Below are 9,156 nucleotides of genomic sequence, written 5' to 3'. Positions count from 1 at the left end.
GAAATACATGATTGATTGATCTGCAGTTCCTGGGTCAGTGGAGTGGAGGTGAAGCTGAAACTGTGTGTGTGTGTGTGTTAACAGTTCCTGGGTCAGTGGAGTGGTGCGGAGGTGAAGCTGAGGGTGACGGAGTTCTGTACAGCTGGACTTTGTGGCTCAAAGAAGAACCCAAGATTCAGGAGGCCTACCGCATGCTTAAGAAACAAGGTCCGTTACAACACCTCAGAACCGTTATACCTTAGAACTCTAGAACCTTAGAACCAGGAGGCCTATCACTCAGGAAACAAGGTCTGTTACCGCTCAGAACCGTATAACCTTAGAACTCTAGAACCTTAGAACCAGGAGGCCTATCGGCTCAGGAAACAAGGTCTGTTACCGCTCAGAACATTATACCTTAGAACTCTACCACCTTAGAACCAGGAGGCCTATCGTCAGAAACAAGGTCTGTTACCACTCAGAACCGTTATAACCTTAGAACTCTAGAACCTAGGAACTGGAGGCCTATCGCTCAGGAAACAAGGTCTGTTACCGCTCAGAACCGTTATACCTTAGACTCTAGAACCAGGAGGCCTATCGCTCAGGAAACAAGGTATGTTACCGCTCAGAACCGTTATACCGTAGAACTCTAGAACCTTAGAACCAGGAGGCCTATCACTCAGGAAAACAAGGTCTGTTACTGCTCAGAACCGTTATACCTAGGCCTCCTGGTTCTAAGGTTCTAGAGTTAGGTATGAGCAGTAACAGACCTTGTTTCCTGAGTGATAGGCCTCTGGTTCTATAGTTCTATCGCTCAGGAAACAAGGTCTGTTACCGCTCAGAACCCGTTATAACTTAGAACTCTACACCTTAGAACTGTTACAGCTTAGTTACAGGAGGCCAGCGCATGTTTAAAAAACAAGGTCCATTATGATACAGACCTTTGCAACCTGTGGGCCAGGTCAAAGGTCGGGCTCTGTAAAGCGAACGCGGGTGGCGTTTGGGGAAACAACCACTCATTGTCTCTCCGTGTCTGTTCTTCAGGCCTTGTGAAGAAGGACCCTAAACTCCCAGACACCATTGTGATGCTCCCTCCCTCACAGAGAGCTGAGGACTCTGTGTTCAACCAGGAGGACAAGGCCAAGGTGTGTGTGTGTGCGTGTGTGTCTGTGTGTGTGTGTGTGTGTGTGAGAGCCTTTTTTTAGTTGATCTTCTTGTCTTATCTCTCTTAGTGTGTGTGTGTGTTTTCAGTTGTTAGCCACACTCCTGAAGAGCAGTAGTCCTGAAGATCTGCAGACAGCCAACAGACTGATCAAGAACACCATCAAAGAAGTGAGACTACGTCTGTCTGTCTGTCTGTCTGTCTGTCTGTCTGTTGTCTGTCTGTCTGTCTGTCTGTCTGTCTGTCTGTCTGTTGTCTGTCTTGTCTGTCTGTCTGTCTCTGTCTGTCTCTGTCTGTCTCTGTTGTCTGTCTGTCTGTCTGTCTGTCTCTGTCTGTCTGTCTGTCTGTCTGTCTGTCTGTCTGTCTGTCTGTCTGTCTCTGTCTTTCTGTCTGTCTCTGTCTGTGTCTGTCTCTGTCTCTGTCTCTGTCTGTGTCTGTCTGTCTGTCTGTCTGTCTGTCTGTCTGTCTGTCTGTCTGTCTGTCTGTCTGTCTGTCTGTCTGTCTGTCCTGTCTGTCTGTCTGTCTGTCTGTCTGTCTGTCTGTCTGTCGTCTGTGTGAGTGAGTGATGGTTGACTGCTGTATTATTGTCTGTAGGAGCAGCAGAAAGCAGAGCTTGTATCTAGACGTGTCTCTACCCTGGAGGAGGTCGCTAGCAGAACCAGACAGCTGAGAGAGTTACTACAGCAACACTGTCTCACTGGGCCCTCCACTCACCACACTGACCACCTGAAGGTATGAGCTGTTTCTCTCTGTGTGTCTACTAAACAGATACTGTGTGTGTGTGTGTGTGTTGGTGTGTGTGTGTGTGTGTGTTGTTTGTGTACACTAAACAGATACCGTGTGTGTGTGTGCGGTACACAGACGGTACTAACACATGACTGTGTATCCTGTCCTTCCTGTAGGCCTCTACGAGAGCTGTGATAGGCTCAGACCCAACCTTTTCCGATTGGCCAGTGACACCGTCGACGATGACGAAGCTTTAGGTAATTTATCTACGTTGATTATTTAGTCTCTATGTATCCAGATCTACATTGATCATTTAGTCTCTATGTATCCAGATCTACATTGATCATTTAGTCTCTATGTAGCCAGATCTACGTTGATCATTTAGTCTCTATGTATCCAGATAATCTGGGATCTATTCACACAACTAAACGTGTCATATTAGCAAATATAATTCCTCAGTAAAACTCTGTGAAACACTGAATCAATTATCACCATTTCTATTCTGAGTGCTGGAGCATTCTGTCTCATCAATCAATTGGTCAAAGATATTTTATAAAGCCCTTTTTACATCAGCAGTTGTCACAAAGTTCTTCACAGATACTCCGCCTAAAACCCAAAGAGTAAGCAATGCTGTAGCAAGGAAAAACTCCCTAGAAAGGCCAGAACCTAGGAAGAAACCTAGAGAGGAACCAGGCTCTGGGGGGTGGCCAGTCTCCTGGCTGTACCAGGTAGAGAGGAACCAGGCTCTCGGGGGAGGCAGTCCTCTTCTGGCTTACCAGGTAGAGAGGAACCAGGCTCTGGGGGAGGCCAGTCCTCTTCTGGCTGTACCAGGTAGAGAGGAACCAGGCTCTGGGGGTGGCCAGTCTTCTGGCTGTACCAGGTAGAGAGGAACCAGGCTCTGGGGGGTGCCAGTCTTCTGGCTGTACCAAGTAGAGAGGAACCAGGCTCTGGGGGTGGCCAGTCTTCTGGCTGTACCAGGTAGAGAGGAACAGGCTCTGGGGGGTGGCCAGTCTTCTGGCTGTACCAAGTAGAGAGGAACCAGGCTCTGGGGGTGGCCAGTCTTCTGGCTGTAGTGGGTGGAATTTAATCTGTTCTAGTCCTTCTCTTCATGTCAAGTACCTCTAAATTTACTTTTTTGTTCTGGTCATTTATGTTAGAAGCAGTTTCCAGATCCATAATGAACTATTTATGAGTCTAATCTGTTCCTCGATCTAACTCAGATCTTTTTCATAATAAAGTAAAATGTTGTATTGTCTATAGGCCGGATAGGTGCAGTGAAATGTGTTGTTTTAAAGCGTCAGCCATAGTAGTACTGAACCCCTGGAGAAATTGGGGTTAAGTGCCTTGCTCAAGGCACATCGATAGAATTGTCAAATTTTCGACATGGACATTCGAACCAGCAACCTTTCAGTTACTGACCCAATGCTCTACCTGCTAGCTAGGCTACCTGCTGGTTACTGACCCAATGCGCTACCTGCTAGCTAGGCTACCTGCTGGTTACTGACCCAATGCTCTACCTGCTAGCTAGGCTACCTGCTGGTTTTGACCCAATGCTCTACCTGCTAGCTAGGCTACTGCTGGTTACTGACCCAATGCTCTACCTGCTAGCTAGGCTACCTGCTGGTTACTGACCAATGCTCTACTGCTAGCTAGGCTACCTGCTGGTTACTGACCCAATGCTCTAACTGCTAGCTAGACTACCTGCTGGTTACTGACCCAATGCTCGACCTGCTAGCTAGGCTACCTGCTGGTTACTGACCCAATGCTCGACCTGCTAGCTAGACTACCTGCTGGTTACTGACCCAATGCTCTAACTGCTAGCTAAGCTACCTTCTGGTTACTGACCCAATGCTCTAACTGTTAGCTAGGTTACCTGCTGGTTACTGACCAATGCTCTAACTGCTAGCTAAGCTACCTGCTGGTTACTGACACAATGCTCTACCTGTTAGCTAGGTTACCTGCTGGTTACTGACCCAATGCTCTACCTGCTAGCTAGGTTACCTGCTGGTTACTGACCCAATGCTCTACCTGCTAGCTAGGTTACCTGCTGGTTACTGACCCAATGCTCTACCTGCTAGCTAGGCTACCTGCTGGTTACTGACCCAATGCTACCTGCTAGCTAGGCTACCTGCTGGTTACTAACCCAATGCTCTACCTGTTAGCTAGGTTACCTGTGGTTACTGACCCAATGCGCTACTGCTAGTAGGCTACCTGCTGGTTACTGACCCAATGCTCTACCTGCTAGCTAGGCTACCTGCTGGTTACTGACCCAATGCTCTACCTGCTAGCTAGGTTACCTGCTGGTTACTGACCCAATGCGCTACCTGCTAGCTAGGCTACCTGCTGGTTACTGACCCAATGCTCTACCTGCTAGCTAGGCTACCTGCTGGTTACTGACCCAATGCTCTACCTGCTAGCTAGGCTACCTGCTGGTTACTGACCCAATGCTCTACCTGCTAGCTAGGCTACCTGCTGGTTACTGACCCAATGCGCTACTGCTAGCTAGGCTACCTGCTGGTTACTGACCCAATGCGCTACCTGCTAGCTAGGCTACCTGCTGGTTACTGACCCAATGCGCTACTGCTAGCTAGGCTACCTGCTGGTTACTGACCCAATGCGCTACCTTAGCTAGGCTACCTGCTGTTACTGACCCAATGCGCTACCTGCTAGCTAGGCTACCTGCTGCCCTATTTATTGTCTTTTCTTTCATCGTCTATTCATTCTGTCTTTCGTGTTGTGTTCCTTCCATTTCAGCTCAGATCCTGCGGGCCAAGATGAGCTGACCCTGGTGGTCAACATGTATAAAGATATGATGGGGGGAGAGAGAGCAACAGGATGAGAGGAGGAGGAGGAGAGAGCTCCATAAACAACGGTACATCTGTCTAGCTCCTCTCTACACCACTCATACATTGTGGTTTTGTCTGTCAAGGTCTACTAACAGTGTGTGTTGTCTTGTGTTTGTTCTCCCCCTCCAAGGTTTTCAATTTGGCAGAGAACCTTGTGTGTGTTCTATGTTCTGTGTTTCTGTTCTAGTGTTGTAGTGTTGTTTCAGTCTGAATACCTCTGAGTTGTCATGTCAGTGGAGTGTTGTCTCTATCCCTAGGAAAGAGTACCTTCTGTGTGTTCTAGTGTTCTGTGTTCTGTTCTAGTGTTGTAGTGGTGTTTCAGTCTGCATGTCTCTGAGTTGTCATGTCAGTGGAGTGTTGTTTCTATCCCTAGGACAGAGTACCTTCTGTGTGTTCTAGTGTTCTGTGTTCTGTTCTAGTGTTCTGGGTTCTGTTCTAGTGTTGTAGTGGTGTTTCAGTCTGAATGTCTCTGTGTTGTCTCTATCCCTAGGACAGAGTACCGTCTGTGTGTTCTAGTGTTCTGTGTTCTGTTCTAGTGTTCTGTGTGACTTCATAGAGGACGTGTTGTTTCAGTGTGAATCTCAGTAGTTGTGTTTTCATATAGTCTCCATCCCCAGGTCCCAGCAGCCCCAGAGAGATAAAGAGTTACCATCTAATAGACCTGTCCGCCCTGGACTCTCCACAGACACGTAGACCACCTTCTAAAGACATGTCTTCCTCCGTCTCACCTCCCCACCACGTGTCCTCCTCCTCCTCTACCCCCCAGCCTCGGCTTGGCACCCCTCCTCCCTCCTCTTCCTCCCCTCCCTCCTCTCCTCTCTCCCGTCAACGGCTCAACAGTACTCTCCTATCTCTAATCGATCTGGACGTGACAGGTTCGTACAGGTTCTGTTTCCCCCCCCCCTTTTCATGTGGATGTTTCTGCTGTGATGTGTTCATGATCCAGATGTGTTAGGAAACAGTATTCACTTCCTGTATCTGTACTGTAATAGTGTTTGTGTTGACGTGTTCGTGATGTGGTTCTGTGTCTAATGTTAACAGGGATGTGTTCTTTATTCAGGGCTGGATAAACCAGCATCGTCTCAAAGCCAGAGCAGCACGTACTACCAGGATCTACTCCAGGTACCAGTTACCTCTGGTTGCGCCCTAAATGGCTCCCTATTCCTTACATAGTGCACTACTTTTGACCAGAATGGCTCCCTATTCCCTACATAGTGCACTACTTTGGACCAGAATGGCTCCCTATTCCCTACATAGTGCACTACTTTGGACAAGAATGGCTCCCTATTCCCTACATAGTGCACTACTTTTGACCAGGGCCCATGGGGTCACAACAACACCAGATCATATTTACACTGATTTGTTCCTCTTCAACACAGATGCCTATTATCCATCCCCCTTTATTTCAGATGAGAGGAGGAGAGGAGAACACAGGGAGAGACCATTCCCTGACCACGTGGGGGTGTGGAGGAAGAGACCATTCCCTGACCACGTGGGGGTGTGGAGGGAGAGACCACCCACTGGTGGCCCGGGGTGGCGGCAGCGGCTCGTCAAATGGGACTGACTGGTGAGGGATGGATGGATGGATTGATTGAGAAAGAGAGCGAGAGACCGAGACACCTTGACGATTCAATCTTTTCTTCTTCCTATCAGGGCGTTCCTTCAGAATCGTCCAATTGTGATGTCAGGATCACCATCAAACTCACGGAGTCAGCCAATGACAGAGTCAGGATCTCCAGTGAAATCAGAGAGTTTCAATCTCCCAGAATCCTTAGCAGAGATCCACGTCCCGCTGGAATCCATTAAACCAAGTAAGGTTGTGTCCTAAAATGTCACCCTATTCCCTATAGAGTGCACTGTTTTTAACCAGGGCTAACTGGTACAAAGGGAACCATTTGGAACACAGACCTAGTTTTTGTCCTTTTCTTAAGATCTTTGAAACACAGTAATACACAGAATAGGAATGTGTCCCAAATTGCATCCTAATTCCTTTATAGTGCACTTCTTTTGTCCCAAATTGCATCCTAATTCCTTTATAGTGCACTTCTTTTGTCCCAAATTGCATTCTAATTCCTTTGTAGTGCACTTCTTTTGTCCCAAATTGCATCCTAATTTCCTTCGTAAAGTGCACTTATTTTGACCAGAGCCCTATGGGTGCACTATATAAGGATCCATTTTGGATGCACACTAGGAGTTACAGTTTTGTCACTACAGTTGTCTGTAGTTATTCATGTTAATGGATACCTCTGGTCTTTTCAATTTCAAGTCATCTGTTTCTATGTTGACACGCCTGAGGTGTTCATTTCCTGAATGTCTCCGATAGGTCGATTGGAGCCGATCACAGTGTACGACCAGAATGGCGTCCATGTTTCCCTCCATTTTGCCAAAGATCCGCCCCCGGGACACCCTAACGTTGCTGTGGTTATTGTCTCCACGGTGAACACCTCCGCACTTCCTGTTAAAGACATCCTGTTTCAGGCTGCCGTTCCCAAGGTAACAGACAAACGCCCAAATATGGACAAGACTTTTTTAAACTCCTACATTTTCTAACTTTAAACAATCTCTCTCCTTGTCTAATGAATCTTCGTATCCATCAATGACTGATTGAATGATGACAGTCAGTGTTCCCACGGGTCCTTGAATTTGAGGGAATTGGGCCTTGAAAAGTCCTTGAATTTGATGTTTTAAGAAGGTGTGGGAACCTGGACTGATTGATTCATTGATTGATTCATTGATCTTACTGAATGACTGTCTGGTTGACTGAATGACTGTCTGACTGAATGACTGGCTGGCTGACTGATCTCCCTGTCTGTCTCCAGACCATGACAGTGAAGCTCCAGCCGTCTTCAGGGAATGACCTCCCCTCCTACAACCCTCTGCTGCCCCCTGCTGCCCTCTCACAGATACTGCTCCTCTCCAACCCACACAGGGTGAGTCTACTGCTCAACCTGACACACTGGAAACACAGAGATTGTTTTTGTTATCGTCAGACCTGTGACTTGGCCGGCATTCATTCATAGGCGCATCATCAACAGGTTAACTTCATTGTCAACAATGTGGCTTTTAAAAGCAATCTCCCTGACGTCCGTGGCGATCGTATTCAGGGTAAAAGCTGCGGATACGATCTCAAGGGTTTATTAACTTTGAATGTGAAGTGCAGTGGCTTGTTGACAATGTGCCTTTGATAGAATGGTGAGGGTTTTGTGTGTTATCTCCCTCCAGCGTCTGTTATCTCCCTCTAGCGTCGGTGTGTTTGATAGAATGGTGATGGTTTGTGTGTTATCTCCCTCCAGCGTTAGGTGTTTTGATAGAATGGTGATGGTTTGTGTGTTATCCTCCCTCCAGCCTTAGGTATGTTTGATTAGAATGGTGATGGTTGTGTGTTATCTCCCTCCCAGCGTTAGGTGTGTTTGATAGAATGGTGATGGTTTGTGTGTTATCCTCCCTCCAGGCTTAGGTGTGTTTGATTAGAATGGTGATGGTTTGTGTGTTATCTCCCTCTAGCGTCGTGTGTTTTGATAGAATGGTGATGGTTTGTGTGTTATCTCCTCCAGTGTAAGGTACGTCTGCGCTACAAGCTGACCCTGGTCACGGTGATGGAGAGCAGAGCCTCAGTGAGATGGGAGAGGTGGAGGACTTCCCTGACTGGGTGTCCTGGATGGGCCTCTGATCTGAGAGACATTCTAGAATGAGAGAGAGAGACATTCTAGAACCTGACAGAGAAATATTCTGGTACCTGATAGAGAGAGGTTCTGCAGCAGAATGTGGAACCCTCTGCGATCGCTGCCTTGACTGCCATGATGTCATGTAGTTGGTCATGTGATCTGTGATGCGTGTGTATTTACTTTTGATATGCGGTCATCCTTGGAGGTTCTTAAAAACTGATATTTATTTAGTATTTGAAGTAGGCTCTGGGAGACCAGTCTAGTGTTAGGTGTGGGTGTGTCCATGTGTGTGTTCTTTGTGTTGTCTGATTGACCCGGCTTTGCCAACGCCATGCCAAATGACCCACCTGGATTACGTTTCTCCACCTTTTTATACCAAACTAGACCAGGTGCCTCTGCTACTGACCTGTTGTTCACCTGGCTCCTGTGTGAGCTGCTTGTTGTGTTTTTGTTCATCGTCTGATTGATTGATTGATTGATTGATTGATGATTGATTGATTGATTGATGCCTCAGATACTACACTCTGACATCTGTGATCAATAAAACAAAGAATGCTGTTCTTATCTGGAAGTCTTCTGTGGTCATTTTTTGAGAAAAGGTAGATTAGAACCTGTAACCTTCTGGTCCTATCCCAGTTCCTAGTCCACAAGATGAGAACCTGCAACCTTCTGGTCCCTATCCTAGTTCCTAGTCCACAAGATTAGAACCTGTAATCTGGTCCCCAGTTCCTAGTCCACAAGATTAGAACCTATAACCTTCTGGTCCCTATCCCAGTGCCTA

General features: G+C 47.2%; 1 pseudogene; it reads left to right on the top strand.

The window, feature by feature from the left end:
* The window catches only part of LOC112076153 (ADP-ribosylation factor-binding protein GGA1-like), a 16,488-nt pseudogene extending 7,549 nt beyond the window's left edge, over positions 1 to 8,939 (top strand).
* The last annotated feature ends 217 nt before the right edge of the window (positions 8,940 to 9,156 follow it).

The sequence above is a fragment of the Salvelinus sp. IW2-2015 genome, unplaced genomic scaffold, assembly GCF_002910315.2.
Source record: "Salvelinus sp. IW2-2015 unplaced genomic scaffold, ASM291031v2 Un_scaffold3600, whole genome shotgun sequence".
Classification (NCBI taxonomy): Eukaryota; Metazoa; Chordata; class Actinopteri; order Salmoniformes; family Salmonidae; genus Salvelinus; species Salvelinus sp. IW2-2015.
The sequence above is the reverse complement of the archived record's forward strand: the minus strand, read 5'-3'. Positions and strand labels throughout refer to the sequence as shown.